This window comes from Hyperolius riggenbachi, chromosome 6 (genome assembly GCF_040937935.1).
Source record: "Hyperolius riggenbachi isolate aHypRig1 chromosome 6, aHypRig1.pri, whole genome shotgun sequence".
NCBI classification, from domain to species: domain Eukaryota; kingdom Metazoa; phylum Chordata; class Amphibia; order Anura; family Hyperoliidae; genus Hyperolius; species Hyperolius riggenbachi.
The window spans coordinates 113,002,426-113,022,868 of record NC_090651.1 but is presented as its reverse complement, the minus strand read 5'-3'; the positions used below and the strand labels follow the sequence as shown (position 1 = coordinate 113,022,868).

At 44.5% G+C, this 20,443-nt stretch overlaps 1 protein-coding gene across 1 annotated transcript in view; it reads right to left on the bottom strand.

Annotated features, from left to right (window-relative positions):
* The window catches only part of BCAR3 (BCAR3 adaptor protein, NSP family member), a 183,727-nt gene that overhangs the window by 141,255 nt on the left and 22,029 nt on the right, over positions 1 to 20,443 (bottom strand). The window lies entirely within an intron of this gene.

Genomic DNA, 20,443 nt, shown 5'->3' with positions numbered 1-20,443 from the left:
ACATACAGACAAGAACAGCAATTTATCCCAGAATACAATGCATTATGTCACTGTCACATACAGTATGCAGTAAAAATCTGACAGATCATCTGACAGGTTTTAGACTAATCCATCTCCTTATGGAGGGAGTTTCAGTATTTCCTTTATGCTTTACAAAAGTACCTTCTGTAAAAGATCTATGGAAAACTGCCATCCAGCTACCCTATTTGTTGCACGGTATTTTAACAGTTGGATTCAGTAACTGCCATTATGTAAGTGCTTCTGAAAAATAAATCCCTGAAAAAACCCCATGAGGAGTTGGACCAGTCCAAACCTGTCAGAATGTTACTGTCACTGTGACAATAAAGAAAAAAAATGCACAGTGTATTTCACTCCAGCACAAAATGTACAATGTGCATACTAAGATTGTTGACAGTGCCTATGAGTATGAGAAGTTGGTGATTTAAGGATGTCAGAATCATTGTGTGGCTGTCATAATGTAAACCCTAGTTTAGGATTTTTATCATTGCATTTCAAAGAAATTGAATTATGAAAAAGTGTGCATTAAAATGATATTCATGATATGGGGGAGGGGGTCGCTAGCTGCTGCAGTCATGCTTCCCTAGTCACTGACAGCCAGTGGATAGGCTTCAGTCACTAGGGGGGTGAAGAAGCATGGTTAAGGCAAGAATTGCAGTCAACCCCCAACCGGTGACAGGGCAGTTTCTAGGATAAATTGCAACCAGGGCGAGGGTGACAGCCTGCAGTACCGCTACAGGACATCAGGTGTCACCACGTAGTGTTGACGCGATGATGACTTGACGTCGGACGCAGGCAGCCCAGAAGGAGTCGAGGAAGGTGATTGCGCTGGTAATCTTCCTTTTTCCATTTGGCTGTACCGTGCGTCACCAGCTCCCTAGCAGTTACGTCCTTCTGCCTGCGCCCCCTTTCTCCTACTTTCCGGTCTGCGCCCAGGGCGGTCGCCCTGCCCGCACTGCCCAAGAAACGTCCCTGACCGGTGATATCGAAAATATTGCCATAGTTATCATATGGGTTATCGGGGTTGGGCACTAGGTTTCTCTGGAAAGGAGGGAGGGAGGAAGCATAGTGAGGAGATTCCAAGTTTGTTAAAGGGACCCTAAACTGCGAGGGATATGGAGGTTTCCTTTTAAATAATACCAGTTGCCTGACTCTCCTGCTGATCAATTTGCTGCAGTAGTATCTGGATCTCACACCTGAAACAGGCATGCAGCTAATCCAGTCTGACTTCAGTCAGAGCACCTGATCTGCATGCTTGTTGAGGGGCTGCGTCTAAAAATATTAGAAACACAGGATCAGCAGGAGAGTCGGGCGACTGGGATCATTTCAATAGGAAAAATCCATATCCTGCTCAGTTTAGGTTCCCTTTAACACTGCTGATCTCACCATCAATTGCAACCAAACTGTGGATTTCTATTACTAAATAGTTTTTTTTTTGTGATGCACATTTTTGTGTGCTTGGTTCCATAAAATGCTGTTATAAAAAAAAAAAATCACGCCTGATATAGTCTGGTCCTGATCATCTCTCCAATTTACACCATACAATTTATACTCTCCATGTCATTTGAAAACACAGCAAGCAAAGTAAGTCCTTATGTCCAAACCAGTTGTGGGTTTGATTTAACTGCAAGGAAGATGCACACTTTATTCAACAACCTATCACTAATGAGCTTTCCTGATCACTTAAAGATCTATACCCAGATTCAAACTTGGGAGTACATTGATGATTATTTTTGCATTTGAAATCCATTTCCAAAGTGCTTGAAATGCATCCTAAATGTAAAGTTTGAATTGTAAATGAAATCTTATAAAGAAAACTTGGAGGTTAAAATAGGCTACTATACATAAACATACAGACGTAAGACATGTAGGCCCATATGCAATTCACTTTTTCTCCTGCGTTTTCTCCTACATGATATTTTCGCAACTTAAATAAAATACGTTTTAAGCCACCAGCAAGCAAGAAAATACTCAAAATTGATTGATAGTACTTTTTCACCAACTTTTGAGTATTTTTTCAATTGCAAAATGCTAAAAAAAATTAGTTTGAAGAAAAAGATGAAAATTATCTCCTAGGAGATAACTCAGGTCAAAAAAGGAAATGCCGCTGATGCAGTGAACTCTGACAGTGCTTTCCGAGCTGGGTTTAAACGTGGATACTAATACCGCTTTGGCTGTTGCATGGCTGTGAGGGTTTTGCATATATACTAACGTGCATGTAATGAGGGTGTATGCATTATTTATGCAGAGGTGTGCTTTAGCTTGCACGCAGGAGGATTGAAGATTTACAAGTATATCCACGGATGGATGTCAATCCATAGTATTGTTACAATACAGCAAAGGGGTCTGAAGAAAAATTATCCGGATATGAGTATATAGGTGCACCTATACAATTATGCCCATTGCTTAGTGTAACGATCAGTGTAACACAGAGAGCGTCTGATTATTGGTGAACTGCAGTATTACCAAGAATACAGATATATACCCGATTATTGATGATCTGCAGTATCACCAATAATCAGATATATTACTAACCTCTGGACACCTGAGAGATATGAGTGTTTGATGCAACAGTAATACTTTGAGAACAATACCAGGAGGACAGGTACAAGGCAGTAGGGAATACTGCTGGAGTAGTACCTTACAGCAGCCTGAGACTCTCCCGTGGGGAGGAGTCAGACTGGGAGAGGGAAGGACCAGAGTGTGAGTGACACCAAGAGAAGGATGTCACTGGCAGATCTGTGAACTCTCTCTTAACTGGGGAGATAGCTCTCAAGGTCGGACAAGCCAGGTCGGCAACACACTGACATACAAGGTACAAAGACAGGAGGCTGGTATGGTAATCCTAAGACAAGCAGGGTTTGGCAACAGAGTATCAGATATAGCGGAGTACCAAATCAGTGAACAGAAGAGTGGTCAGGAAAGCAGAAGGTCATAACAGATAATAAACAATGCCTAGTCTTGGGTGTGAGCTCCATGATCATCAACACCCTGGAACTAGTCTGAAGTATAACAGAATGATAACATGAGTCCCTAATCTGGGGTGTGAGGTCCTTGATCATCAACACCCTGGAACTAGTCTGAGGTATAACAGAATGATAACACAGATTCCTAATCTTTGGTGTGAGGTCCTTGATCATCAACACCCTGGGACTAGTCTGAAGTATAACAAAATGATAACACAGATTCTGACAATAAGGTCTGAGTGCTTCCACGTAGTGATCGCAACGGCAGACAACCAGTGAATGACCAGCACCCGGTATTTATAGCACAGCACTCTCCAGCGCCTCCCCTAAGTGCTGGACCAATGGGAACTGGTTGCATCGTCAGCTGACCGGCTTGGTCAGCTGACTCCCTTCTGGCTGTCATAAAAGTTCAGCCTCTCAACGCGCGCGCGTCGTTCTGAACCTGTGTGGACTATCAGTCCCAGCCACACCAGATATGTCTTGCGCACCACCCGCCGCGCTGGACGCGGAATCCGCCGCACCGCTATCAAGGCATGCGGCGGTTTCTCCGCGTTCGGCCATACCACCAGATGTAGGCCCACGCGTGCAGACCGCCGCGTTGGACGCGGAAACAGCCGCCTTACTCTGAGCGCACGCGGCGGCTTTTCCGCGTTTTCTCACACTTAGGTTGCGACTATTGGTCTATGGATAGGGGATTTTTAAGTGTTTTTAAATGTATGTGGTCTATGGCAACGCTGTTTATAATAACTTTTGTGATTAATAAATTATACTGTATTTTCAATACTCAGGCTCCCTATGTCATATGGAATATTGGATATTAAGAGTAGTATAGGTGAGACAGAGTGATGATCATTATATAGAGGTAGATATCCTACAATATTGCGGTTATGGTGTGTTACCAAAAAAGGAATTGCATGTGGGCCGTAAGCCTATATGCAATTCATTTTTTCTCCTGAGTTTTCAGAACTTAAATCGACATTAACTTTCAGAACTTAAATAGACATTAAGAAAAACAAAAGTTTGCTTTCCTAAAACAGAAAGAATTTGCGATAATTCAGGTTGGAGTGAGCTTGAGATGTCTCCCAGAGCAACACTGCTGAATATATGCAAATTAAGCCACCAGCAAGCAAGAAAGTACTCAAAATAAATTTGATGGCACTTTTTCACCAACTTTTGAATATTTTTTCAATTGTAAAATGCTGAAAAGTTATTTCAAAGAGAAGATAAAATGCATCTCCTAGGACATAACCTGGGTGAAAAAGTTAATTGCATATAGCCGTAGAGAGTTAGTAAGTAGTTTTAATACCTTGTTCCATTTGCAATTCACTGCGGTATAGCGGCGTTTTAGCAGGGGCAAATATGCCCCTGCTATATATAAGAGAATCAGCAAGATTTATTCTCACTTCAGATTCTCTTTAATGCTTCCAGAAAGCAAGAAAATGCTCAAAATAATTTTGATAGTACTTTTTCACCTACTTTTTGGTACTTTTTTAGTTGAAAAGTGCTGGAAAATCGAAGATGAAAATGTATCTCCTAGGAGAAAACTCAGGTGAAAAAAGAGAATTGCATATAATCTGAACATTTGTATAGTGCTGGGCAGCACGGTGGCGTAGTGGTTAGCTCTCTCGCCTTGCAGCGCTGGGTCCCTGGTTCGAATCCCAGCCAGGGCACTATCTGCAAAGAGTTTGTATGTTCTCCCCGTGTCTGCGTGGGTTTCCTCCGGGCACTCCGGTTTCCTCCCACATCCAAAAAACATACAGATAAGTTAATTGGCTCTCCCCTAAATTGGCCCTAGACTACAGTACTTACACTACATAATATAGACATATGGCAATGGTAGGGATTAGATTGTGAGCTCCTTTTAGGGACAGTTAGTGACATATATATATATATATATATATATATATATATATATATATATATATATATATATATATATATATATACACATACACACACTGTACAGCGCTGCGTAATATGTCGGCGCTATATAAATAATAATCATAATAATAATAATAATAATAATAATAGTGCTCTTCTCCTGCCGGACTCGAAGTGCTACAGAGCTGCAGCCACTCACACACTATCCAGCCACTTGCATACGGTCCCTTAGAAAGTGCAAGTCAAGCTTACTCACATTGCTTCATACTCTAAGGGCCTAGTTCCACTAGTATTGGAACTGTGCATTTTACATCCGAATTTGCATATGCAAATTAAGGTGATTTGGAAACCGCATGCATTTTTAATGCAAATTTTGACATCCGATTTTTAATCTTTAAAGCAACATCACATCAATGACTACACAGGAAATAGGAAGAAGCATGTTCAATAGGAAAACTGATGTGAAAATTTGCATCACAAACTCGAAATTTCGCATTCGGGACCACTGACTTTCATTAATCGTGATTCGCATACAGGGTAGTGTGTGGCATGGAAATCTGCAGCATGCAGTCCATATAGCAATGTATTTGGAAAAACGCATCAAATGGAAACCACTCCATTGAACTGCATAGGTTTCAGGGTTAATGCAAAAATTCACATTATGATTTCGCACTCAGTGGAAACGGGCCCTATGGGAGGGGTCACACTTGTTGTGACTGCAGGCATTTTACCACAATATAAAAATCGCATGCAAAAACTTCCATAATGCTTTCCTGTGAAAATTCATGGTCACGTGTTACGTGTTTTTTCCTCACCAGTACACGTATGATTCATCTGACACTATACAGAATGTGGGCATCTGTAGTATAGCCTGCTCTTGTTGGTAGTAATTACTGTTCAGGAGCCACCGCTTTGTAATTGAGATAAATGGGAGCGTTCTATTTACTTTGTTTGCCATCGTCTGCTTAAGTACCACAATCGATCGAGTTTGCCCAGACACTACATGTAGCTTTTGGAGTCAGTGGCATTTGTGGCTACAGTCTATCCCCGTAAGGCTCTAAATGTGGATGACACAAAACAAACTATGCCAAATGCTTTTCTGTGTGGTAGCAGAAAAGCATTTGGCTGCGACTAAGTGAACCAACGGGAGCAGTCTGTATGGACCGTCCCTTAATGTTCTGCACATTACGCTAATCCTAACCACGCAAGCCCTGGGAACAGCCAAGGCTGCACTATATAAATATTTGGTATGTGGCATTTGATAAATGCAGAGGAGATTGGAGTCTGCTGGTACGTTCCCTCTGCCTGTCCCTTGCAGGCTGTTGCTAGGCTGCTTTTTCTTCTTATGGCCTTATAAACTGAGGAATGAGGTCTGGACACCACAGACTATTGTCTCTTCTAATCTCTGCTAACATCTAGAAAGGAATACACACTCATGAAACTTCAAAAAGTTATTTCAGTTTGTATATCAAGAGATAACTTTTTTTGTACTAGAGACAAAAAAGAAAGCAAATAGAGTTATGTTTACGTTCTTTGATATAGTGAACTAGGTTTACACAAGTGCTCAGCCAGAGAAGCAGTTCTCAAATAGAACACCAAACACGGGAAACACCGCATCCAAACATGTATGCTTTACTATGAACAATAGTCCAATAATACAATACACAGATGCAAGTTTACCTGTCATACATAAGGCAAACAGCATTATACAACGAGTCATACAGTATACACTTGATAGTAGTGTTCCATTTGCTCTACTGCAATAAACTGCAAACTGGATGCCATTGGCTACTGAGACAACCCTGTGTACATCACTGACAAACCACTTTGATTAAATCTGCTGGTAATGTATTTACAGTCACCTTGTTGAATGATAAACATTCAGTAGACCATTTACAAATTGGATGCAGAGCCACAAACACAATGCACTTTTAGTGATTGCATAGCAGGTCAAATGGCGGTCACATACAGTACATTTATACTGCATCAAGCAGTACTGACTTAAGGGGCCCATACAGTCAATTTCCGCCATCGATCAACTGCCGATTCGACTGCGACCAAATCTGCTAGAAATCGATGCAGCAGGAAGCATAATCGATCGATTTGCTAGATCTAAATGTAGGTGGATCGGCTGTTGGCAGCAGGTCGATGGCCCATAGAGTTGCATTGGATCGAATGGTGCAATAATGCATTTCCATTGACTTTCAATAGATTTAATTGTGAAATCTATTGGAAATTTGTTCCTAGTGTGCGGCACACATCAGATAGATTCCTGTCAGATTCGACCGAACAGTCATCTGACAGAAATCTGATGGTCGAATCTGCTGTACATCTATAAGTGTATGGCCACCTTTATCACGGTGGCAGTGCTATCAATTGTCAGACTGGCACTGAAATCAAATGCTCAGTATACATACATAATAAGATGGGATTTCCCATCCTGCCACCATGCACCACTAGATATTTGATTAGATTGGATCAATTATTGCTCGCACCTCTTCTACTACTAGTTTTGTACTGTTCAATGCAGAACAATGCTAATAAAAAACACATACTGTCCCACCTGTGGCTGTTCGTGGCAAGCCCACTTACACAGACCACATTCATAAGAGCTCATGCTTGCTTTCTGGATGCGACAATAATAATTCCAGTTTTTGTATAGCGCTTTTCTCCTGTCGGACTCAAAGTGCTTGCAAGGCAGCCACTAGAGCGCACTCAATAGGCAGTAGCAATGTTAGGGAGGGTTGCCCAAAGAACTCCTTACTGCATAGGTGCTGGCTATTAGCAGATAAAGATGGCCCCAAAATAGCTGCTTTTAAAGGAAAGAGAGTGGCCCAGAAGGAATTGGAACTCTGCAACTCTGGGCAAATCCTCTCCGCCGTTGTTCCAGTGAGCATGTTAGAAAGTATTATTGCCATACAATCAGGACTGCAGGCAGAAAACAAGCATAGGGCCATAGCCATGCCAGTGCTTAGGATGGACGGAGTAAGAGAGAAGTGTTTCCTACCTGATGAACCACACCTTTCCTGATTCAGTCACACCAATGAATTTGAGCTATGCCAAAAATGTGTGAGGAACTCGGCCCTTGAGGATTTCAGTTGTACAACATTGCTATAGAAGATCTCCTTCCACATCTCTCTGATGACAGGAAGGGAAGGGGCATAACTGAGGAGGGATGGGGGGGGGGGGGGGGAGAGCAGCCGACTGCAACCAGCCCCCCCCCCAGACTGTGCGGGTCACCAAGGGAAGGGTTGTGAACTTTAAGGGGGCCTCAAAGTTTTACTGGGGGACCCCATGATTTGTAGTTACGCCCCTAATGACAGGTGTTCTTTTAGGATGGCAAGATGCTGCTTCACCCATTGGTCTGATGAATATCTTCCCATCTATTGCCAGCCTAAGGCTACAATATCAGTCTGTGTTACCGTAAGTATTGTACTTCCCAATGTTAGCAGATACGTTGCACAATAACACAAATGTGTGTGCCTGCCTGCAATCTGTTGCCGTAGTTTACTCTATGGACGCCTGGACATTATAAGAAGCTTAACAGTTTATTTGTTTCATAGTAGGAATAAATGAATCAGCCCTCTTTCCAGTATGAACTGCTATTCAACACAGCTGTGCACTCTCAAGTATGAGGTTGAGAGTGTGCAGCTGTCACCGATGACTTGAGTAATGGACTTTCACATTCAAACACGCTCCCTCAATCTCAGATTCCTAGAATTTTACAGCAGGTTCATAACTTTGCATGAGGCTGTTGTGTCCTTAGAATAAAATGTTAAAGGTAAACTCCAGGCAAGAATGAACAGTTAGCACGGAAAGTGACTTTAGCCATAACCATTTTCCTAGAGCCCTGTATTTCTGGATACCCTTATTATGGCTGCCTTTATCCTAATTTTATGACACTCAGTAGCCTAACTACCAGGGGTGTAGGCTCTGTGGTTTCTGGGACTTGAGGGCCGGGGGGCCCTTCTTACTCAAGCGTTCCCTCAGATGATCCCGAGAGAGCATCCATTGCAGAGTGTGTAGGGAAGCACTGGTGCGCATTTTATATTTATCCATCACAGCGCCAAGTTGTCTTCATGTCTTGTTAGCCTTCATCTTCACCTCACATCCACAGTCTAGCACTGGACTGGCAGTGGACAAGGCTGTGATGAGAAAGAGAGGCAGATAGGAAGAGGGGGCAGCTGCCTGATGTAACATGTTAATATACTGTAAAACTGCTATCAGTTTTTCTTTAACTCTACACAGAGTCAGGGGGCACTGCTTGGAGGTCATGGCTTTATTGTTAAGAGAAGGGGGCTTGAGGTGAATGCAATACTAATGGCCCATACTCATGGGCTACAATTGTCGCCCGTGAATATGCGCCGTTGCACGGGCGCGCACCCCGAACTGTTGCTCGTCGCTGATGTCGCCAGGCGATTGAACTGCTCAATCGCCTGGCGACAGTTACCGCCGCAACTGTCGCTAGTCCGCGTGAGTACACGGACTAGCGACAGCAACCTCCATTGAGGAATACGGAGCTTCCGGCGGGGGGAGGAGGAACGTCGGCGACAGCTTCCGTCGCGCCGCTGGTCCCTCTTCTGCGTGTGTACGCGGAGGGACCTGGCGAGGAGCTGTCGCCGGCCTGTCGCCCACACGCTCACGTGTGCTGGCGACAGGCCCAAAAAGTTGCCCGTGAGTATGGGCCATAAGAAAGAATGTTGGCCATTGATGGGGCACCCTTCCCTCTAGGTTTTTCTGGGGTTACCGCTGTTTCTTAGTTACTTTCCGGCATGCAGGTCTATAGCTAGCCTTGTACATGAACGGAAATGGAGGAAAACTCAACTTAACCAGGATTTCCTACAGTACAAGACTAACCTGCTGCAGTTCCACACTGCCCTTGCTAATGCAAAGCAGGAATACTTTACCAAGCTTATCGGCGCACAAGCTTCCAACCCACAAGTGGTCTTTTTGCCACTTTCAACTCCCTGCTTAAACCCCCCCCCCCCCCCCCACCTTCTGTTTCCTCCCTCTGCCACAGATTTAGCCACCCACTTCACCAACAAAATAGTCGCCATCCGTCAGGAATTATCCAATCTCCCACCCCCTCCCACCCAGCTCCTCTTCCACCATATCCTCCCCTCACCTCCTTCACTCCTACTACCATTGAGGAAGTCAACCACCTACGCAGACTTCCCATACCACTACCTCCCCCCTTGACCCCATCCCTTCTGATCTCCAGCCTCACTTCATGGATTTGGCCCCAGTCCTCACTACCCTGTTTAACCTCTCCCTATCCACAGGCACTTTCCCCTCAGACTTCAAGCAGACCACGGTACTACCCCTGCTCAAGAAACCCTCCCTCAACCCCTCACTACCCTCCAACTACCGCCCTCCTCCCCTTTGTGAACCAGACGCTCAAGGAGTTTTGAGGCAAACGCCTGACCCAGTACCTCAATAAACAGCTCTCACCAAAGTGGTTTATGACCTTGCCTTAGCTAAAGCTGAAGGCAAATACTCCATTCTCCTTCTCCTTGGCCTTTCAGCAGCTTTTGACACATTAGACCATCCCCTACTCCTCCAGTCCCTGGGCGTTCATGACCTCGCCCTGACCTGCCTTTCATCCTACCTCTCCAACCGCTCCTTCACTACCTCCTTCAATGAGTCCTCATCCACCCCTAACCACCTCTCGTTGGGAGTCCCCCAAGACTCAGTCCTAGGTCCCCTACTGTTCTCCCTATGCACATCCTCCATTGGCAAGGTTATCTACTCCATGGATTTTAACTATCATCTGTATGCAGATGACACCCAGATCTATCTCCACACCCCTGACCTATCCACCACTAACATGGACAAGGTCTCCTCCTGCCGATCAGTCATCTCCTCCTGGATGTCTGCTAGGTTCCTGAAACTAAATCTAGACAAAACGGAATTTATGATCTTCCCACCCCGGCCATGCCTAAACCTCCCAGATGTGCATGTCACCGTTAACCACACTACCATTCGCCCTGGACTCCACTCCACCCTTCACTCCCCACATCCAAAAGCTCACAAAGTCCTGTAACTTCCACCTCCGTAAAATCTGCAAGATCCGCCCTTTCCTGACCTCTGCCACCACCAAACTCCTCATCCATGCCCTCATAATTTCCCGCCTTGACTACTGCAATGCCCTTCTTTCTGGTCTCCCTATGAGCCGAATTGCCCCGCTGCAGTCCATCATAAATATGGCAGCCAGAATTATCCACTCCTCCTATCGCTCCACCACGGCGGCTCCCATCTATGAATCCCTCCACTGGCTTCCTATCCAGTCCAGAATCAAGATACTGTGTCTGACCTACAAATCTGTCCACAAAACCTGTCCAACCTACATTTCCAATCTCACTCAGAGGTACACACCTAGCCACTCACTCCGCTCCTCCCATGACCTCCGCCTGACCTCCCCCCGCATCACCCAGTCCCATGCACGCCTCCAGGACTTCTCAAGAGCTGCACCAACACTATGGAACTTCCTACCTCCACCCATTAGGGCAGCCCCCTCCTTCAACATCATCAAGAAGGCCCTCAAAACTCACCTTTTTACTCTGTCCTACTACCCTTCACAAGTGCTCTAAACCCACAGCTGAACTCTGGTCCCCTACTTTTCGTCAGGGCTGTGGAGTCGGTCCAAAAATCCACCGACTCCGACTCCTCAGTTTAGGATTCCACCGACTCCGACTCCTCCGACTCCTCTAATTTGCATATTACAATTTCGTTGATTAAAAGTATGTAATGTGAAATTCGTCTCTTAACTGCCAACGCTTAGGAATTTTACAAGACAACTGAAGTGAGAAGGATATGTAGACTACTATATTTATTCCCTTTAGACTAAAACTAGTCCTTGGTAAGAGTACTTGTAAAAGGTACAAACCGGAACAAAGAACATCTATGAGGCCCTAGGCAATGTAAGTGTGGGTACATGTAAGAATGATGTGCAGGTACTCTGCAGGGGAATGAGGAGATTCTTCCTCTATTACACATTCTTCATGCACAATCTGAACAAGGTTTATAGGTGACAGACAACACCTCTGTGTTCAATGTGCACAGCATTCTCAGTGGATTCCCTGCAGCTCTGTGGGGAGTGCATATGTAGAGTATAGTACTACTGTGTAACAAAGTAAACCTGAGACAGATGAAATTAAAGTTTTATACATACCTGGGGCTTCCTCCAGCCGCCTTCAGGATAATCAGTCCCCCGTTGTCCTCCTCCACCACCTGGATCTGCTATGAGTCCAGGTACTTGAGCCAGTCGGGCGTAGTGCGCATGCACACACTCCACCGCCAGGAGCATACTACACCTGTGCAGCACTATTGCGCAGGTGCAGAATGTTCCTGGCTGTGGGAGCGGCATGCGGCCGGACAGCGCTGACTGGCTGAATTACCAGGACTTTTAGCAGAAGATCCGGGTGGTGGAGGACAGCGAGGGACTGATAAGCCTGAAGGGGGCTGGAGGAAGCCCCAGGTATGTATAAAACTTTACTTTTCATCCGTCTCAGGTACCCTTTAATTTGTAGTCACCAAAACAAATTTTAACAACATATCAAATTATTTGATTTCATCAGCAAAGGGAGTGCATACATTTGCATAAATCAGCATCAGTGCAGAATTATTTCCATCTCATTGACCATCTCTATTAGTGACACAGCTACACATCAGGCTTTATTCTTACAGCATAGATGTTATTTAGTATATATAAGAGATTCCTGTGTACACATCATATATACAGTCACAATCAGATATGTATATCTGACCTTAAAAATACGGGGACTGCTTTATTGAAGCAGCACAAGTAACTAATTTTGATTGGTTTATTTCATTTTTGTGGACTAAGCACAGCTATTACTGTATATATACATTATTTTTAATGACTATTATCTGAGAAATAGAACATTTTATCATATTTTCTATTTTAATTACAGTTACAAATTCATTAGGAGTCGGTGCATTTTTTCCCGACTTCCGACTCCAGGCACCCAAAATTGCCCGACTCCGACTCCACGACTCCGACTCCACAGCCCTGCTTTTCGTGTCCCTACCTCTCCCTCTAGATTTATTTATTATTTAAGTATTTATATAGCACCGACATATTACACAGCGCTGTAGAGTATATATTGTCTTGTCACTAACTGTCCCTCAGAGGGGCTCACAATCTAATCCCTACCATAGTCATATGTCTATATTGTGTAGTGCATGTATTAGGGTCTAGGGCCAATTTAGAGGGAATCCAATTAAACTACCTGTATGTGTTTGGGATGTGGGAGGAAACCAGTGTGCCCGGAGGAAACCCACGCAGACACGTGGAGAACATACAAACTCCTTGCAGATGTTGACCTGGCTGGGATTCGAACCGGGGACCCAGCACTTGCAAGGCAAGAGCGCTATCCACTACGCCACCGTGCTGCCCAACTTTCAGGCAGGGCCCTCCTCCTTTTCTGTCCTACCTGATCATGCACCTCCATTACTGTGCACCCATTCTATGCATTTGAGTGAACCTAACTTGCCTAATCTCCATGCCCCCATCTAGTGACTGACTAAGCATTCTGTGCTGCGTGATCTGGTTGTTCTTGTTTTCCTGTATTGTCGTATTGCTGTGTCACCCCTAAATATTGTCTGTAACCTAAACTAATGTCCAGCGCTGCGTAATATGTTGGCGCTTTAGAAATACAATAAATAAATAAATTAAATAAATGAGCTTTGTACTTACATAAGGTAAATGGAGTTTTGCCTTCTTAAAACAAGGGGATCCTGAGGAAGTTTTTCTGCTGCAAATAAGAGCAAAACACTTTCTTTAAAAACAAATTCATCCTGGCCGATTACCACTTGCCTCATTTGTGTGACCGAGGGCATAAAGAGATGATTTGCATATTTGGGAAGTGATGCATCATGGGAAACCATTGCTCACTTACAGCTGAATTATCGCAAATACCTTGTGTTTTAAGAAGTCAAAATTAAATTGTGCATTTCTTTTTAATAGAGGGCTTCACCTTCCAGGTGGTTCTGGGTCACCATGAGCTGTCTCATTTAGTACCCACATCAGGTGATTGTTGCTCAACAGACCTGAACTTGGAAAATGATAAGATGTCTGTACTCTTACTCGCCTCCCCTGCACATTCTTTCACCAATCATGCTACATGATCGGTTCGACTGACATGATGTGAGGTTGGATTGAGTTCATCACTACTACTACCCTATTATTTTTCCTCCCAAGATACATTGGTGCTATTCCGTGTCTGTTCCTTTCCCACAGGGCTAAAATGATGTGAAAAGTCCCTTCACCACACAGATTTCTTCACCACACTGCTTCAGTAAATGTGAAGCATTGCTGTTGACATCTTGTCTACAGAGACAGTTACATAAATAACTTCTATTTATACAGGCTGGAGATATGTTGTTCATTTTTGTGGGATAAACAATAGTATTTTGAATGCTGGAGCAGCATGTGTTGACATGTGGAGCTATGTCAAGGAAGTCCACTGTATGAAGGCAACAGGGATTTGGATGAGTTGACTTACAATGAAAAGGCTGCAATAGGACATAAAGTAAGCCCTTTACAGATAAACCCCTACAGATATCAAGCTGATTTTCAGAAGCTTTGCAAATTCCTTTTCCTTCCTTGACAATCAGAGTATCTGATCACTGCCATATCCCTCAGACTAAACTCAGCTCTGTCTAGGCTTTGTTTAGTTACACCTAAAAGCTCGCCTTCTCAGATCTCCTCAAAGGCAGGAAAGGCAGATGCTGGTGACATTAGTGTTTATGAAGTGGAGATGAAGCAAATAAGTGTGACCTCTGCACGTGCCCCAGCAAACACAACACTGCTCTCCCACTCCCACTGCTGGGGACAGCTTGCTCTTTATTTACATCACAGACTTGGTGTTAAGCCCTAGACAGACAGTGGACTTTTGGTGGCTGAAGTGATTGTTTGGCTGCCAGTCAGAAGTCTGTACAGGCGCCCCCCTTCTTCTGAGTGTCACATAACTGAGGCAAGCCGTGATTGGTCAGGGTGGAATTTGTTTTAAACAAACTGTTTTGCTGTTATTTGCAGCAGAACAAAAACGTCCTTCGGAATCCCACCTCCATAACACAGTACATGCAGCTCTTCAAGAGTATCTGATTGTCAGAGGCTTTAGTCAAAACAATCAGGATGAATCATTCTGGCCATACATAAAAGGCTTAGCTTGAAGCAATATTCAGAAAAGAAAGACATGCAATTGCACATGCCTATATATAGAGTCTATCAGACAATACAACACTTGGTTTAATGCAACCAACTACAGAATAAAATGTGAAACACCTTATAGCATACCTGAACTAAAAATTAAAAGTCAAAATAAACATGCACACTTCATACTTACCTCCCGTGTAGTTAGGGCCGGTTCTAGCTACAATAGGGCCCTGGGGCAAAAGTAACTTGGGGGCCCCCTAGCACAGCCCCCTCCCCCCACAGCAAATCCCCCCCCCCCCCCCCCCTGGGCCCAAAGCATTGTTGGGGTCCCCATTCTCCTTTTTCCCTACAAATGCAGAGTGTACACATAGAAAAATCATATCTGATCCAGGCAAGACTCCTCCTCTGCCTCATTCCTTGCAGGCATGAATAGGGTCACCATAGCTGGAGAGAAGGGGGAGGAACCTTGGGGGCCCCTACAGAATCTGGGGCCTTGGGGCAATTGCCTCCTTTACCGCTATGGAAACTCCGGCCCTGTGTGTAGTCTGCCCATAAATCTCTTTATCCTCTCCTGCATCCAGTTTGTCCACTGTGATCAATGGAATTCTCCATCCTCCATTTTGAAAATAGCCATTACCCCATAACAGCTTTCTTGTCAGCACACTGTTAAAAAAAAATGTAATATCGCCCACTTGAGTCATAGGGAAACATGGACATTACTTTGCTCATCAGTTGACCTTATAGTTGACTATAACTGACTATAATCATAGTTCCTGACAAAATCTTGTCAAAAATGTCAGGAAACGTAAGAAGAAAATGGCGAGCTTCTGAAAGGAGCTGACAGTGAGGTAAGTATTTTATATTAATTTGCAGGTAGATCTTGTGTTTATTTTAAATTATTTTACTTGGTTCAGGCTTACTTTAACAAGAGCTATATGCCCTTTTCCAGGCATTTTAAAAACTCTGCATAAACGAGGCCTAAAAGAAATATAGGCCTTGATTCACAAAAGTGTGCTAACTTAGGTAGCACGCCTAAAAGCTTGCTAAGTAGTTAGCAAGCCCACAGCTTTTACTTATCGCGCGCAAAGTTTAGTGACATGCGGTGCACACGAAAACGTCGTACTATGTGTGCCTATATCGTCACACCGGGTGCGCCCAAAACGTCACACGGTGCAACGTTTCGGGCGCACCCGGTGCGACGTTATAGGCGCACCTGGTGCAAAGTTTTCTGCGCACCCGGTGCGCTGTTCCGTGCGCACCACGGGGTGATAAACTTTGCACGCGATAACAGCGCACGAGGCTGAACACGTGCTTAGGCATGCTAAGGGCCTTTTCACAAACGTGCTAACACTTAGCATGCTTTTGTGAATCGAGCCCATTATCTGTACAAGGCTTCAGAATAGAGTCCAAACACATACAATGGACAATAATCCATAGCACCTAATCACTTTGCCAGGACTAGCATAGTAAGATCAACAGCCCTGGTCATAAAATGGAACGGTTTGTAACTCACAGCAAGCCATGCTTCAATCACAGACTACTCATATTCAGGTGGAGTACAAATGCACTGAGCCTACAAACCGTGGAAGGAAAGCGTAAAGGAGGACAACAACAAAGATAGCACTATGACATCTGCACAATGACCCACAGACCCCCACAATCACTGTCACCAGGTCTCCAGGGGTCTGCCACTGTAATGGACATAATACTAGGTACACACGATGCGTTTTTCTGTTGATTTTCCGTTCAATCGATTTTCAATGCGTTTTTCTACTCGATTCTCTTACCTATTCTTATCAATTTCCATTCACTTCTATGAGAAATTGAGCGGTAAAACGATCAAAAGTAATATCAGACATGTTGGAAATTATCTATCGAACGGAAAAACGTATTGTGTGTACCTAGCACTAGATTGAGCAGTTCTGTATAGAGATTCTGAGCCTTGCTGTGTGCCACCCCCAGCGAGGATGGGTTCCCACACCACTATATGTACCACTGTTCTAAAAAAACTTGTTTTGTGTATTACGAGTCCGCGGTGCATTCACAGGCAACAATCTACTACTGGGGCAGAAGAAAACAAAGACAGCTGTATTCCTGTGCATTAAAACTCCACTTCAAAAAGGCTGGCAAAACAGTGCACAACAATATGTTTCAAAACGCATTTCTAAGCGAACTTTCTTATTTCTAACAACTGGCACTGTATGTGGCAGGGGTGTTTAGGCTCGAAAGTGCTAGAACAATACAGAAGACAAAGATATAAGGACATAATAAGACAGTAAATCTAATAAAGAGAAAGACTGATCAAAACGTCCGTTTATAGCAATTTCATCCTCTTCCCAAAAATGATGGAACGTTCTCTCCTTTCTACAAACACTGATTTTCCCCCTTCTTTCAGGCCTTTGTAAAAGATGTCCATGAGGATTCCATAACGGTTACTTTTGAAAATAAGTAAGTACTTGCTTTTATTTTAATTGAAGACTGCTGTACTTCATACGGACTATTAATTTTATTGTCCTTTTAAGTCCTACAGGAAAATTGTTCTCTACAGACTACCTGAAATTGTAAAGAAAATGCCAGACAAAATATAACATTGACTAATGGTGGCTGGAAGGTGTAATGGTTAAGGGCTCTGCCTCTGACACAGGAGACCAGGGTTCAAATCTCGGCTCTGCCTGTTCAGTAAGCCAGCACCTATTCAGCAGGAGACCTTGGGCAAGTCTCCCTAACACTACTACTGCCCAGAGGCGGGACAAGGTCCTCCAGCACCCAAGGCTGAGACACCAAAGTGCGCCCCTTCATCCCTGCCACCCCAGCCGTCACACACCGATTGCTATTAGACTAAGAGGTGCCACAGGGTCCACAACCTCTCCAACACCTTAATATCTAGTTATCTGGCTTGCAGTCACTGCTATGTATCCCCTTTTCTTATTTCTTTCTGCTTCAAACACAATTAGGAATGACAGCTGAATGAATTGTGCGCCCCCTCCTACACTGCGCCCTGAGGCTAGAGCCTCTCCAGCCTATGCCTCGGCCCGGCCCTGCTACTGCCTATAGAGCGCGCCCTAGTGGCTGCAGCTCTGGCGCTTTGAGTCCGACAGGAGAAAAGCGCAATATAAGTGTTCTGTGTTTGTTTGTTTGAACTGATGAGAAAGCACCGGTTTGTCACTAAGAAGTACATCAAATGGATGGAGTGATAGACAGAAAATGCAAGAGACCTCGCCAAGAAGGAGACATCTGTGCTTCATGTTCACTAGGGATAAGCAGGAAATTCACCCATCATCTACAGGGGCATAACTACAAATGACTGGACCCCTAGAAAAACTGATAGGCTCCTCCCCCTCCACCAATGTTTACACCGCCTTTTCAAGGGTTGACCTCTGGTCAACGGTCAATCTGCCAAGAATCATAAAAGTAGTGTAGTCACCATGTCAATCACTACCCAATAACAGCGCAGCTACCACGACTCCCCCATCACATAGCAAGTATTGGCCATAACATCTGGTCTGGATGTACAGCCTCTGAATCTAAATAGAAGATGATAAGCAGTTAGGCCCCCCTCACAGCCCTGTCCCCAAGTCCCCATCATTATGGCTCCGATCACCCAGTTGACAGTTATCAATCAATTAGTCAGCATGTATATCCTTAACCCAAAATGTCTGAAAGGTAAAATACATTTGCCTGTAATTCAATGGCAATTTCAGATGCGTGTTGGGTGAAAAGACAGTCTGGTACTGGGAGGTATTGGTAGCCCTTGATGAAAAAGCTATGCACTATGCATATGGGTGCCTACTGCAAGAAGCATCTGTCTTTGCACACAACATTCTGTTATTCATTTTCACGGCCGCTTGCCTTGATGTTAGAAGGACACAGTTAGAAATAACAGCATTTCACTGGAAATAAGGGAAAGGGTAAGAACAGCAGGCTGAGTCCTTGAAGATTAGAGTGTGTTTATTAGTGGAATTCTCTTGCCTACCATACTAGCTAAACCACAGCAGAGCAGTAGTGCTATAAAGGAGGCCCATACCATTTATTTATTACACCTCGGTTAGCCTTTCTGCACCACCCCTTTATGGCAGTCCACATTCCAATCCCAAGAGCAGAGGCAGCAGCATCCATTCCTCTCTGTGAACTGGTAATAACAATAGCTTAAAGGGACACTTGAATCAAACAAAAAAAATGAGTTTTACTCACCTGGGGCTTCCAATAGCCCCCTGCAGCTGTCCGGTGCCCTCGCTGTCTCGCTCCGATCCTCCGGGCCCCGCCGGCAGCCACTTCCTGTTTCAGTGACAGGAGCTGACAGGTTGGGGACGCGAGTGATTCTTCACATTCCTGACCACAATAGCGCTATCTATGCTGCTATAGCATATATCATATACCATATAGCAGCATAGAGGGTGCTAATGTGTCTGGGAACGCGAAGAATCACTCATGTCCCCAGCCTGTCAGCTCCTGTCACCGAAACAGGAAGTGGCTGCCGGCGGGGCCAGGAGGATTGGAGGGAGACGGCGAGGGCACCGGACAGCTGCAGGGGGCTATTGGAAGCACTAGGGGCTCGATTCACAAAGCGGTGATAACTCAGTTATCACGCCTAAAAGACTTTAGGCGTGATAACCTTTGCACCACTGAGTTTTCACCGATTTTTGCTCTAACTCGCGCGAAGTTTGCGCGCGCAAAGTCCCATAGGGCCTAATGGGAGCTTCGCGCGAAGCGGGGACGCTGCGCGCGTGCGCGGTTGCGCGCGCAAAACTTTGCGTGCGGAAAATTCGCGCGAGTTGCTTCTTATCATGCCTAAAGTGAGTATAGGCGTGATAAGGGGCTTTTCACTGGCGTGCAAACACTTTGCACCGCTTTGTGAATCAAGCCCTAGGTGAGTAAAACTCTTTTTTTGTTTGACTTAAGTGTCCCTTTAACGAGTACCCAGCAAGTTCATGGTGACCCAGAACTCCTATGAGTGTGTGGCTACAAAGGACCAAAAAGCCCTCTTACTAAAATACTATGGAAAACAAAAATTTGCCTTCTTAAAACAGAAGGTATTTGTGATTATGCAGATTGGAGTGAGCATATGAGATCTCCCACGATGCATCACTGCTGAATATGCAAATCATCAACGGATGATTTGCATATTCAGCAGTGATGCATGGTGGGAGATATCATATGCTCACTCCAATCTGAACTTCTTTTATTCTCTGAGATTAACACATGCAGCAGGTTAAAGGCCAACTGAAGAGAGGGGTATATGGAGGCTGCCATATTTATAGGTTATTAAAGAGAAATTGAAGTGAAAAAAAATTTGCTACTTTTACCTCATAGTTCGCTTCAGTACTCTCAATAGAGGTAAACCGTCGCATCCCCGAGCCAAAACGAGGGCTTTAAACCCCCAAATTCCCGGGGGACAATC